This window comes from Pyxicephalus adspersus, chromosome 2 (assembly GCF_032062135.1).
Source record: "Pyxicephalus adspersus chromosome 2, UCB_Pads_2.0, whole genome shotgun sequence".
In the NCBI taxonomy this organism is placed as follows: Eukaryota; Metazoa; Chordata; class Amphibia; order Anura; family Pyxicephalidae; genus Pyxicephalus; species Pyxicephalus adspersus.
In genome coordinates, this window is record NC_092859.1 from 63,483,102 (window position 1) to 63,494,723 (window position 11,622).

General features: G+C 42.0%; 1 long non-coding RNA gene across 1 annotated transcript in view; it reads right to left on the minus strand.

Moving 5' to 3' along the window:
- Window positions 1-11,305, minus strand: part of LOC140323643 (uncharacterized) — a 25,477-nt gene extending 14,172 nt beyond the window's left edge. The window contains exon 1 of the long non-coding RNA XR_011919417.1: window positions 11,034-11,305. This is a non-coding gene — a long non-coding RNA (uncharacterized lncRNA). The remainder of the gene's footprint in view (window positions 1-11,033) is intronic.
- Between the last annotated feature and the right edge of the window lie 317 nt (window positions 11,306-11,622).

Below are 11,622 nucleotides of genomic sequence, written 5' to 3' on the forward strand. Positions count from 1 at the left end.
TTTTATTATTATTATTATTCTTATAATACCTAATTACAATTATATTTATATATATAATATATATAATTTTGATATATATAATTATATATGTATATATATATATATATATATACACACATAAACATATATATCTATAGAAGCAAACAAGAACGTGTGTGTGCTTGTGACTTTTGTGGGAAAATCTAGTCCGATGGCAAAGCTGAGGTTTCGCCAGCAGGAAAGTCGCAAGATTTACCCCCAGGCGGCTCCTCCGATCAGGCATCGTAAGCGTTTAGATAGGCGCCTATATAGAAGAGCTGAACTCAGTTAACTCTTGCCCAACAGGAAAGAAATAAGTCATTTTAAAATATGCTTTTTTCTTAGCACATATAGATGTTTTAAACATTTGAACAGCACAAACATTTTTTTAGGGCTAAGGGTAATATGTGTGCCTTTAGAAAGAATGCTTTTTTAGATGAACAGTGACTTTTAATGCAAGCTCACCAGTGTAAAACTGCTGGGGATGTGCTGCTCCAGCAGCAAGATCATTTCTGTTACTAACTTCGGCGCGAATACGCCAGCGCCTGAAATTTAGTTGGTGAATTGAGCGAAGGCTTCTGATTTTGGATCGCGAATACGAATGCGCGACCGAGCCTCCGATTTTGCTTGGTGATTCAGGGCCTCTAAGTCTGCACCAGGGAATGTTTTCATGAATGTCAGATTCACTGCTTTATAAACCCCAATCAGTGACCATATATGTGAATATATGTTTTATATATGTTTATATATGTTTTATATGTCCTATGTTTATGCATTCAGGTAAATAAAATTATGTCAGCAGGGTAAAATTGAGAAAATGATAATAAAAAAAACTTTTTGCACCCTTGGAAAGCATTTTTTAATAGACACACATAGTTGCTTTCACTACAAATCATGCAAAGAACCTATTACATATTAATGTAGTACAGGCACGGGTTAATCCAGTCTAGCAAATGGTGGTTAAGGGAAATTTATGGAATGTGTCTAGAAGATAAAAAGTGACTATTAAAATCATAGTTCCAACAGGTCTTTCCCCTTTCCTTTTCCATTATGTTTACAGAAGCACTGCCATATGTAAGCTGTTTGACTTTCAAACAGTTAACTGGTGCATAATCAGTGATCCAAAACTACTGTCTTTCCACCAAGGTCCAGTTATTCACCCACTGGGAGCCAATAGCTTGTCTCCAGAAGTAGTGTAAACCACAGCCCACATGCCAAGGACTCCACTAATCTTCCTGTGACAGTCACATGTCAGTGCCCCCTGCATACAGTCAGGGTAATGGTTAGAGGGAGAGAAAAGGGTTACTGACTATGTAATATCAGTGTCATTATATTGTCCTGGAAGCACATTTTAGGAAAAAAAGGAGTGCATAAGAAACAACTAATGGAAACATATAAAATATGATTGTGTGCTATGTGTACTTGATGGGAGAATCAAAATTCACTTATGTGTATACATATTTTTTTTTATGCGTACACTACACTTACACATATTCATTTAAAAAAATGGCAATGAGTAAATAGTTTTTTATGTGTCTTAATGGCATTAATTTTAAAACATTACCAAGAATATTGCCTTTATTTTCCCTCAACTGGCTTGGACACAGAGTTAAGCATAAATGTATATGATCCAGCAGACAAAGTCTGGATAAGCCATGGTGCCTGTGTGTCACACAGTGAAATATGTGTAGTCATTCCACAGCTTAGGTTCAGCTGCAATCTGTCATGTGATTCATTTATAGGGAGCTCCCATACTTAGCCATATCTGTTATCATGCATTCAGTAGTCTGGGGAAAATTAAAAAAAACATTTCCTACTTTTACTCCCTACAGCCTTAGACATTAGTCAAGGGGATCTAACACATTCCACATAATTCCTGTCCCTTCCAAAGGAATGACACACTCCTGTCAAATTGTTTTATGATGGAAGCATCCTGTTTTGATTTTTTTTTCTCCTCTACACTCTTAGAATCATACAGTAGAGGAAATGAATTGCACAGTGTCAATCAGTTATTATTACTCTTTCTTCCTGCACCCTTGGACAAAGGACACTTTACCAATACCTTTGAATTGGTTGCAGCATTCAGGGTGGCCTGCCTACCCATCTGCCCTCTAGCACATAGCAGTGGTAAACCTAAAATCAAACTGTGCTATGGAGCTTGATGAGGCCTTTAAACCACAGGGTCAAATAAGCAAATTCCCAATTCCTGTCCTTTTCCTGTAGGTGGAGGCTGACGATTGCTTGGAATCACATTTAATGATAATCTGGATGACATATGTAGTGTTTTCATTCATTTCTATTGAAACTTTTGTTTGGCTGTAGATATGCATATGGTGTAGATTCACCATCATTCAACAGCTAGGATACTGTCTGCATAGAGTGTATGTTCCCACTGTGTTTGTGTAGGTTTCCACAACCTAAAAACATATTTAACATATTGGTAAGTTAATTGGTTTTCCATGAAACTGAAACAATAATAATACAATCATGTGAAAAATTAAGTAAACCTTTTGGAAATTGTTGACTTTTTCAACATACCTAAACAGGAAAACATTATATCTTAATCCAAATAGTATCAATAGTTAAAGGTAAATAAACTTAAACATTCAAAAAAATGCAAGCAGGCTGGTTCCCTATTACAAGCAAAATATTTTTTGGAATACAATAAACCTATCTGCATGATTATTTTTTTTTATGTAAACTCATATCTATTTATTGTTGCCATTACCAACATCTTTTCTTGGTCCTCTTCTGGATTCAGGATCTTCGGCCATCTAGATGGTCCAGGCCTTAATGACATAACTTCTGCACATACTTCTGCATGACATAACTTCTGGAGTTCGTTGATTCCTGGCAGCCTGCTATGCTAAAGCTGCGTACACACGTGCAATTTTTGTCGCTGGAAAGGATCTTTCACGATCCTTTCCAACAACAAAGGACTACACGATGCATGAACGGTGCTGTACATACAGCACCGTTCTGCTCTATGGAGAAGGGAGGGGGAGAACGACGGAGCGGCACCCAGCTGCGCGCTCTCCCCTTTCCCTTACATTAGGATCGCTCGTCGTTCATCGTTCGTGGATCTGCCAGGACGTATCCACGGACGATGAACGACGCCGACTGTACACACGCCAGATTCTCACCCGATATCTGGCCGATGCCGATTATCGGGCGAGAAAAATCTGACGTGTGTACGCAGCTTAAGTCTATAAAGAAGATTGCAAACAGGCAGGTAAGTTTATTTTATTGCAGAAGAGACATAGTCTGTCCTTTCTGCAATAAGTATCCTGCCTACTTTTTTACGTTTTTGCCATTTACATATAGTTCTGCTTTAAAAGTGATATGCCTAAACTTAGGACTCAGATAAGTGTTTCAGATAAGGTCCCAATGATAACGGTCTAATAAGAGACCATGCTGATGGAACCTTTCTCATTTAAATCTCAGATATTTGTTTCTCTTATTTAAACAGCACGTAACTCAAGGCTGCCACCTGAATGTTTCACTAATTTATTGTATCTGATTTGTGCAAATATTCTGTGTTCCTTGTGGAGTGATTTTCAAATTAATCTTTCCATTTTATGTGTGTTTAGGTCTATGCTCCAACAGTAGGTATTTAGGTCTACCTAAATAGCAGTAGCAGGTTTGAGAAAAAGAAGGGGGTAATCACAAGGGACAGTCTAATAAAGAAACCAAGGAAAAAGAACAGGTAGACCTGTTTCGTGCCCAGCCTAAATGTATAAATCTTTTAGATAGGGGATAGGAATAGGACAGAAGGCTTTTCAGTGGCACTTAAAGAATACTTTCAAAGTGTATACATTTTTGATTCAAGTTTATTTATTTCCAAAAATTATTTAATTAAAATTATGTACAAGAGGTTAAACGTGGATATATTTTATAAGAATGTTTCCATCACGTGGTTTAGATGGTAATGAGACTAATTTCTATGAATCTCCCTGTCCTAGTGTCCTAACAAAAAAAAACACCCGTGAAAAATAACTGCCAGGGGGTGGATACCAGTGGGTGTGTACAATGACCTAATCGTCAGGACAGTTTCACTTTCACTTTGGGTATGAATGCAGCATGTCATCTACTGCAGCCTTACATCTCTCCCTGTACAAACCTCCATATCTCCTGAACAGTATGTCCTACTGACCTGAAATTTTCAGGGTACATAGGGGACCTTTATATCTAGCAGTACCCTAAATTGCATTTCCACACCTTTAATAAATTACAAAAAATGGGGGTCATAATTATAAAAAGTAGTGAAAATTGAACATCAGGGTTGCTGTTTAAAAAGTTAGTGTGTATAGAAGCCCAAACTTAAACAAACAAATTAGGGACCCCCGGGGCCAGTTACATAGCAAAGACCTGTCACAAAACTAGAAAATGCTCATAATACAGTACACTGTCCCCTTCCCTACTTTTAACCCCAATTTCCCAGGAACGGTATGGTGCAGGTGAACAAAATCATAGGTGCATGTGGGGGACACCTGTGGCTAACACCCCCTAAAATTTCATCAATAGGCCATCGCCATACACAATGGAATTCCGCCTATAAAAAAAACTACCATGTTACACATTGATGGAGGCTTTCATCACCTGAAGCCCAATTTCCCAGGAACAATGAAATGCAGGTGAACAAAACTAGAGGTGTAAGTGGGGGACACCTGTGGCTAACAGCCCCTAAAATTTCATCAATAGGCCATCACCAGAACATGGTAGATTTTTTATGGGCGGAGTTCCACCTGTTCTGGCGATGGCCTATTGATGACATTTTAGGGGGTGTTAGCCACAGGTGTCCCACACTTGCACCTATGAATATGTTCACCTTCACCGCACCATTCATGGAAAATTAGGGTTCAGGTGCTGGAAGCCTCCAGCAATGTGTAACATGGTAGTTTTTTTTATGGGTGGAGTTCCACCTATTCTGGCGATGACCTATTGATAAAATTTTAGAGGGTGTTAGCCACATGTGTGCAACACCTGCACCTGTAATTTTGTTCATCTGCACCGGAAATTGGGGTTCAGGTGCTGGAAGCCTCCAGCAATGTGTAACATGGTAGTTTTTTTTATGGGTGGAGTTCCACCTGTTGTGGCGATGGCTTATAGATGAAATTTTAGGGGATGTTATCCACAGGTATCCCCCACTTGCACCTATGAATTTGTTCACCTGCACTGCACCGTTTTCAGGTCGGTAGGGCATACTGTTCAGGAGATATGGAGGTTTGTACTGGGAGAGATGTAAGGCTGCAGTTGATGACATGCTGCATTCATATGCAAAGTGAAAATGAAACTATCCTGACGATTAGGTCATTGTACACACCCACTGGTATCCGCCCCCTGGCAGGTATTTTTCACCAGTAGTTTTTTTTGTTACCAATTTACCAAATACACACTGTGTATTTATTTGAATTATTTTGTATTGGATTCAATACAGGAGTTTGTATTGAATCCAATACAAAATGAATGAATGAGTTTCTATTTGAATTTCCCGCACACACGCCGACGTCATCACGCACGCAGGGAGGAGCCGTCCGGTTTTTTTTTTCTCCGCCGGACGGCTTCTCCCTTCAGAGATCATCCGGCGCTGGAACGAGAAGGACGTCGGACGATCAGCGGGACCAGGTAAGAAGCCAGGCCGGGCGGCGGAACACAAGATGCCGGCCGGCGGAACACAAGATGCCAGCCGGCATCTTACCGGTCCCGCTGGCACCCGACGCTGGAGAGGGAGATCGACGGACGACGCTGGACGGAGGACGACGCTGGAATATGAAAACGACGCTGGATGAGCACAGGGGGACCAGGTAAGTATGGATGGGAAAAATCTCGGGGTTAACCATCCTTGCAATTTTTTTGTGCCCGAACGAAGGTCGGGCTTAACGGCAAGGTGGTTAAGAAGTCAATGTTAATGCTATGTTATTGTGTTTTTTGGCCATATTGTTTCATTTGAATAATATGTCTATATTACCATCTTTAAATGTTTGTCCTGCATAAATATTTTCTAATCCAGTTTTCCACCCTTGATAGGTCAAAATGGCATATTGGTTTGGTAAATATTTTTGGAAAGCAAGATTTTTTTCCCTTCTATGGTTAGTTTTTTTTTTATAATTTTATTTTTTATTCAGTGAACAGTCATACATACTGGTATTAAACATTAAAACATACAAATCACCAACTGTGTTATCATCTTCCGAATTTACAAACATATCATGAACAAACAAGCAGAATGACTGAGCACAGGCAGATTTCAAAATAATAACAAAAATAACCAAAGAAAGAAATAGAGAAATAGAAGCAAAATAGAGAAAGAGGGGGAGAGAGAGGAGGAGGAGCACAGCATTGCAGGCCAAATTGAAGAAAGGCCAGATTTAACAGTAGGGAACACATACCAATAATTCAATGATATCCTCTGCATTCGAAACAGATCACCGGCGTTATCAGCCTCACTGTATACTGAAAGGTACTCTTGAGTAGTGGTATACTGTATCCAATAGAACCAAGTATTTCGGAATTTATCTGATCTACCGTCCCGACTGGTAATAAAGTCTTCCATTGCCATAATGTCATTCACTCTTCTAAACCATTGTAACAAGGTGGGAGGAGAGGATTGTTTCCACAGGGCCGGAATACAAGCCTTAGCAGCATTTAAAAGGTGTTTGAGTAAAGAAGCATGGTATTTCTTTTTAGACCAATCATTCAAATGTAAAGGGGCTAGCTCCGGGCTGTTACGTATATCTACCTCTGTCAATTCTTCAATAACCGCCGCCACCACTGACCAGAAAGATTGCAACTTAAAGCACTCCCAGAATATATGGCTTAAGTCCTCCGTTTCTGCACCAGTCTATTAACCGTCCCACATGTGTAGCCTGGTGGTACAACAGAGGATCAGGAAAGGCAATACCTCCACGTACTTTAGGCAACCTTAAAACCCGTCGCCCGATACGAGGGCTGTCACCCCCCCCCAGACAAAGCGGAGAAACTCCTGCCTAAACTTGCAGAGTACCTGTTGTGGGATATAAACCGGGAGGGTTTGAAGCAAATATAGCAATCTCGGCATAATATTCATTTTCAGAATGTTGCATCTACCGAACCAGGAGAATGCATGTTGCTTCCACCGCTGCAGGTCCTGTCTCACCCTGTTTACGGTAGTAGAGGCAGAAAGTTTAGGTTAACCACTGAGGACAATTCCCTAGGGATCCTGGTTCTCAAATACGAGATATCTGATTTTGCCCACTTAAAAGGAAAGCACGGTGTCAGGGAGTCCATTAACCGAACAGGTAATGTAATGGATAATGCCTCTGACTTCTGCAAATTGATTTTATACTTGGATAGCACTGAATATCTATGAATCTCCTGTAATAAATTAGGCAAAGAGACCCTGGGGGAAGAAACAAATAAAAGGGGAGATCATCGGCATAGGCTGCCACTTTATGTACCTGATCATGTACTTCAATCCCATGAATACTTGGGTTCGCTCTAACCTGCCTAAGAAACGGTTCCAGGACCAGTATAAACAAGAGAGGAAACAGGGGGCACCCCTGTCGCGTGCCATTGGAAATAGAGAAGGGTCTGGACAGTAAAGCATTCACTTTAACCTGTGCCGTAGGGGTAGAGTATAGAGATCCAATCCAGGCCACCAAGGCAGATAGTAGGCCAATATGGGCCAGGGTACATTTCAAAAATTCCCAGTCAACACAGTCAAAGGCTTTTTCAGCATTTGCTGCTAGTAGTAGTGCTTGAAGTTTACGTGAATTAATATAATTAATTAAATTCAGCGTTCTAACCGTATTGTCTCTAGCCTCGCATCCTGGTGGAAAACCTCTCTGATCTGAGTGTACAATAGATTGGATCAGGGCGTCAGGCGTTTTGCCAGAATGCTCATAAATAGATTAATGTCACAGTTCAATAACGAGATTGGCCTATAACTAGCACATGAGTTAGGGTCTTTATCCGGTTTCAGAATTAAAGAAATGTGTGCTGCCAATGTGTCCCTGGGTTGAGTCGAACCCTCTGTCAAGGCATTAAATGCCAATAGATAGTATGGGGAAAGTATCGAGAGGAATTTTTTATAGTACAGCAGGGTTAGGTCATCCAGGCCCTGTGCCTTCCCAGTGGGCGCTCTAGCAAGCGCCGAGGCCAATTCCTCTGCCGTGATCGGAGCCCCCAGGGACTCCACCGCCTCAGAAGACAAGGAGGGAAGTCCTGAGGAACCCAGATATGCTTTAATCAGCTCCACCCTCGTGGGACCTGGTGCAGGAACCAAATCTCTGTCTAAATTGAACAACTTGTCAAAAAAGGACCTGAAGGTCTCCGCAATATCTGAGGAGGTGTGCACCCGCCCTCTGATGGGGAATCCACACTGGGCATAAAAGTTTTGGCCCTCTTTTCCCGAAGTGCCTGGGTGAGAGCGTTGCCACATTTGTTGGAGTATTCATAGTAGTAACCTCTGCATTTGGTGAACATAAATTTAGTCTTTTAATACGCTAATACGCTCTCTAACTCCCACAATCTGTTGCTCAACTTCCACCGTGTGCTGCCGCTTATGAGTGGTCTCTAAATCATGTAATTCTGCCAGAAGCGGATTCAAATTCGCTTCCCTTTCCTTTTTGCACCTATGACCCGCCTGAATAAGCAAGCTTCGTATGTAACATTTGTGCGCTTCCCATAGATGAAGTGGATTATCCACAGAAGTAGCATTAATTAAGAAATAGGACCTGAGCTGAGTCTCCATTTTGTCACATATCTCCGGTGTATCCAACAAGGAGTTATTTAGTCTCCAGGAGGAAGATTTCGGCTCAGTAGGTGAAGCCCGCACAGTCAAGGCAATCGGGGCATGATCCGAAAGAGAAAACACACCCAGGTCTGCAGATATCACTGTCGCTATTGAGGAGTGTTTGATGAGAAAAAGGTCAATTCTGGAATAAGTTTTGTGCATATGAGAATAGAAGGTGAAGTCTTTCTCAGCGGGGTGTAGGATACGCCATATATCTACTAGTTGATGTGTGTGTAGGAGGCGTTTGATCTTCCTTAGGGCTGCTTCAGACATAACTGAAGCACCCCTGGTTACATCCACCAAAGGATTGGGGGCAAAATTAAAGTCACCACCCACAATCAGTGTGCCTTCACTAAAATCTTCAATAACTTTGTGTAGAGACTCCAAAAATAATACCTGGCCATTGTTGGGAAAATAAACATTAACAAAGGTATAGGTATGTGAATCAATTGACCCCTTATCATAATATATCTACCCTCAGGATCAGTGCAACAGGCTAGCAGTGACCAACGAACCGATTTATCTAACAAAATACATACCCCCTTGGATTTGAACTCAGCGGAGGTACTATGATATGACTAATCAAAATGCCCATATTTAAAATGGGTTTCTTGTAGGAACGCCACTTGACACTTACATCTGTACAGTTCCCGGAGAACTATGGAACGTTTAAGTGGGGAATTCTTTTACCTTGAGTGAGGTAATTTGTAATGCCATGGGTGGGAGGAGAGGAGGGAATTGGGTTAGATGCAAAAAAAAAAAAAAAAAAACCAATAAAGAACTAAGTATCAAATCTTATTGGCTCCAAAATTATAAAAATTCCCTTCCAAGAAGGAGGATCCGACTTAAGTGGGGAGGAGGTACACCACAGCGACGAGCATGTGCTCGCCAATGGCTATAACAACCACTGAGCACCAAAAACCCGCCAATAACCAACCCATGTAAACAGTAATCAACTCTATACCCGCATAGTAACAATAGCAGCTAGTAAGCACTCTCAAGTACAGTTGCAGCGGCATATTTTCTAAACAGTGAGTGCATATAATGACTCATTTCCAGGCTACCACAAAGACATGGATCCGGATCTCCCGGAAGCCCCCCACCTATACACATGGAATGGCCCCAGAAATACCCGTCCCCACCAAATTACCTGAGCTGGTAATAACCAAATACACATGCACGTACAGCTAGCAATAAAACTCAGGTAGCATATAGTATACAGCAACTAGAATATACCCTCCCGTGCAAAATTAGCATTCAAACAAAATAACTATATCTCCCATAATACCAGCAGAACAATAAGCTCACATATATTGTCCCAATACTTAAGTTTCGTTAGGGCAAACTTGTGGGCGAAACAGCCGGCCCGTACGGCTGGTCTGTGGCCTGCTCGGGGCGCTCCAAGCTCTCGTGATCTCTGAGGAGGTAGAAGGGACCTCAACAGGCAAAGCCAGCCAGTCTGGGAGATCAATCGGTGGCAGCTGCAGAAAGTCAAACAGAGCTGGTAGTTGAGATTGTCTATGCAAAGCCAAGACAGAGTCACCTCTAGTGATCACCAAGTGAAATGGATAGCCCCATCTGTAGGAAGCTTGTGCAGTACGGATAACATCCAGTAGGGGTCACAGGACCCGACGCATTCTCAACGTGCTGCTGGAGAGATCTGGTAACAATTGTATGGGTGCCCTATCAAAGTCCATAGGACCATTCCGCCACGCTTGGCGCATTATTTTTTCTTTAATATTATAAAAGTGTACACGACATAATACATCTCTAGGCAGGGGTCTACCAACATCCCGCAGCCCATTCGCCCGATGTACTCTATCCAATTCAAGGGCAGCAGTTGGTGGACGATTAAAGAAGCTGTTAAGAATAGCAGTGACAGTAGACCTCAGGTCTGTGTTGGCAGTAGCTTCAGGAATGCTCTAATTCGTATGTTGTTTCTGCGATTTCTATTCTCGTTATCTTCAGTGCGCAAATACAAAGCGGTAAAATGAGACTTTAAAGTGGCCGAGGAAGATTATAACGCCAGAAAACGGGTCTCCACACTGGAGGACGTAGACTCAAGCACAGCAACTCTGGTGGTAACAGTTGTAATCTGCTGCCTGAGCCCCTCTATTTCCCTCTTATGTGAATTCTCAATGCGAGCAGCCAACCCATTCACCATCCCTGCTAAGTCATCTTTAGAAGGAAGTTGATTCGATCTAGATTCCAAGTGCTCAGTAGAAAAGAAAAAGACACCTACTTAAGAATCCAAAAGAGCTGCTGTAGATGTAGAGAGTAGCACAGGAGTCAGAGGGCAGGGGTCTGCTGTACAAGGAGACTCAGAAGAAGCTGCAGGGAAGGCAGCAGGGGCATCCTTATCTGAGTCAGCTTCCCTGTGAGATGAGGCACACTGCGGAGCCATCTTGGATTCCCCAGCTGCTGCAGAGGGGACAGCTGCCGGAGGAAAAAACTGCTTGAGGCCACGGTGCTTCTGAGCTCTGGAAGCACCTGGTGTCTTCTGCTTATGAGGCATGAGCGGGGGGGGGGGTCTGAAAAACACAGAGCGGGGGGACCAGACAGGAGAAAAGCCACAGGCTGCAAGGAGCTCTCAGCAAGCACGTGCTCAAGCCACCATAGCGTGAACACACCCCCCCCCCTTTCTATGATTAGTTTGACTGGCTAAGAACAGCACAATTAGCTTATTAGAACTCAGTGTGATGTAACCGCTATGTGCGTGTGAACTGTTCTATTTAGTAGAAAAAAATTTCCAGAGAAGGATCCTCATTCTGGTAACTTTTTCTTTTTAGGTGTATATTTGTTTCATGTGCACTCATGTATGTACATACATG